The sequence below is a fragment of the Propithecus coquereli genome, unplaced genomic scaffold (genome assembly GCF_000956105.1).
Source record: "Propithecus coquereli isolate 6110/MARCELLA unplaced genomic scaffold, Pcoq_1.0 Scaffold269, whole genome shotgun sequence".
NCBI classification, from domain to species: Eukaryota; Metazoa; Chordata; class Mammalia; order Primates; family Indriidae; genus Propithecus; species Propithecus coquereli.
The window spans coordinates 2,339,687-2,343,028 of record NW_012148274.1 but is presented as its reverse complement, the minus strand read 5'-3'; positions in this window follow the sequence as shown (position 1 = coordinate 2,343,028).

The following is a 3,342-nucleotide window of genomic DNA, read 5'->3' as shown; positions in this document are numbered from 1 at the left end:
AAATCTATGAAAAAATACAACCCAGGTATCTGCTGTCTCCAGGAAACACACCTAACCCACAAGGACTAGCATAGACTCAAGTTGAAGGGATGGAAAAGAAAATATTCCATGCAAATGGAAACCAAAAGAAAGCAGATGTAACCATTCTCATGTCAGATAAAATTGACTTTAAATCAACAGTAGTAAAGACAGACAAAGATGGTCATTATATAATGACAAAAGGAGCAACTCAACAAGAAGACATAACAATCATAAATATCTATGCACCTAACACAGGAGAACCCAGATTCATAAAGCAAACCCTACTAGGTCTAAGCAAAGAGATAAACAGCAGCATTGTAATTGCTGGGGACTTCAACACCCCACTGACAGAACTAAACAAGTCATTCAAGCAAGAAATAAAGAAACACTGGATTTAAATGGGACTCTAGAACAAATGGGTCTAACAGACATCTACAGAACATTTTATCCAAAAACTACTAAATGTACATTCTTCTCATCAGCACATGGAACATTCTCCAAGATTGATCATATTCTAGGCCACAGAGCATGTCTCAACAAATTTAAAAAAATAGAAATCATACCATGTATTTTCTCAGACCACAATGGAATAAAACTGGAAATCAACTCCAAGAGAAACACTCAATTCTACACAAAGTCATGGAAATTAAACAACCTGCTGCTGAACAATTATTGGGTCAATAATGAAATTAAGATGAAAATCAAAACATTCCTTGAAATGAATGGGAAAGGAGACACAAGCTACCAAAATCTATGGGATTCAGCAAAAGCAGTCCTAACAGGAAAATTCATAGCCTTAAATGCCTACATCAAAAGAACACAAAGATCACAAATTAACAATCTAATGACCTGTCTCAAGAAACTAGAAAAAGAAGAGCAAACCAAACCCAAAGCCAGCAGAAGAAAAGAAATAACAAAGATCAAGAACTATTTTAATAAATGAAATAGAGACTAAAAAAAATACAAAGGATCCATGAAACAAAAAGTTGGTTCTTTGAAAAGATAAACAAAATTGATAGACCTCTTGCTAGATTAACCAGAAATAGAAGAGAAAGGACCCAAACAAGCTCAATCAGAAATGAAAAAGGAGACATTACAACTGATACCACAGAAATACAAAATATCTATGAATACTATGAAATAGTGAATACTATGAAAATCTCTAGGCACATAAATTTGAAAACATAGAGGGAATGGATGAATTCCTGGAAACACACAACCTGCCAAGATTCAATCAGGAAGAAACAGAATTCCTGAACAAACCAATAATGAGCAATAAGACTGAAACCGTAATAAAAAATCTTCCAACAAAAAAGATCCCCCAGACCAGATGGATTCACGGCTGAATTTTGTCAGACCTACAAAGAAGAGCTGGCACCCATACTGCAGAAATTATGCTATAACATTGAGAAGGAGGGGGTCCTCCCCAACTCATTCTATGAAGCCAGTATCACCTTGATACCAAAGCCAGGAAAGGACACAACAAAAAAAGAAAACTACAGACCAGTATCCCTTGTGAATACAGACACAAAAATCCTCAATAAAATACTAGCAAACTGAACTCAACAGCACATCAAAAAAATAATCCACCATGACCAAGTGGGCTTCATCCCAGGGATGTAAGGATGGTTCAACATATTCAAATCAACAAACGTGATTCACCACATAAACAGAAGCAAAAACAAAGACCATATGATCATATCAATAGATGTAGAAAAAGCATTGGACAAAATTCAGCACCATTTCATGATAAAAAATCTCAACAAAACAGGCATAGAAGGAACATGACTCAAGATTATAAAAGCCATATATGACCAACCCACAGCCGACATTGTGCTGAATGGGGAAAAGTGAAAGCATTCCCCCTAAGAACTGGAAAAAGACAAGGGTTCCCAACATCACCACTTCTATTCAACAGTGCTAGAAGTCCTAGCCAGAGCAATCAGGCAAGAGAAAGAAATAAAAGGTATCCAAATAGGGAAAGAGGAGGTAAAACTATCACTTTTTGCTGATGACACGATCTTGTGTCTAGAAAACCCCAAAGATTCTACCAAGAGATTCCTGTAATTGATAAATAAATGCAGCAAAGTCTCAGCTTACAAAATCAATGTACATAAATTAGTAGCTTTCCTATACACCAATAACAGTCAATCTGAAGACTCAATACTATTCACAATAGCTACAAAGAAAATAAAATACCTAGGAATATACCTAACCAAGGAGATAAAAGATCTCTACAAGGAGAACTATGAAACATTGAGGAAGAAATCACAGACAACACAAACAAATAGAAAAACACGTCATGCTCATGGATCGGTAGAATCAACATTGTTAAAATGTCCACACTACCCAAAGTGATTTACAGATTTAATGCAATCCCCATCAAAATTCCAACATCACATTTCACAGACCTAGAAAACATAATTCTAGGCTTCATTTGGAACCAGAAAAAAACCTGAATAGCCAAAACAATCTTAAGCGAAAAGAACAGATCTGAAGGCATCACATTACCAGACTTGAAACTATACTACAAGGCTATAATAACCAAAACAGCATGGTATTGGTCTCTACGAGCACCCAAATCTTGGACAAAAAATCAACTAGGCAAGCAAAGAAAATTCAGAGGAACAGTGTTTGAGTTTTTCTGTGACCTATTCTATCCCCCAACCTCCATTCTTTAGCTGGAACACTGGTCACTATGCAACTTTCCTCCTGGGTGCTCTGTTCCCCCAACTGTTGGCTCAGCTGTGGATAAGCTCCCTTCATTCATTCTTTACCAAAAAAAAAAAAAGTTTGCTGGGAAGATTAATGGGGGAAAAAGCAAAATTAAAACACTGTACTTGAGTGCAGAGAAACCAGTTTTTTTGTGGAGCACAAATTCCCCCCTGTGAGGTCATTTCAAGTCTGGCACAAGACGCTTTGGGTGGCCCCATTCACTGGGCGCACGACATCCAAAATAAGCCTCCTCTAGGGGAACAGGAAGTAGACAGGGAGCCTGGTGGACCACCTGCGTGAAGAATGGAACAGCACAGCGACGAGTACGCTAAGAGTATCCACAGCCCTGTCTCCTTCCTGTCCCGCTCCCTTTGTGAAAGAAAGGGTCATTTTCCTGCCAAATCAGATTGAACCGTAGTGCCGTTTCCATTCTTTAGTCTTTTCCTCCTGCCTGACATATCTTCCCCATCTCTGGCCCCCTGTTCCACCTGTTGAACTCCTTCCCAAGCTTCATGGCCCGACTTGAACAACGTCTCCACCGGGCCTTATCAGATCACCAAACAAATGAAACCTCTCCCTCCCCTGAACACCTACGGCACTTGGTTC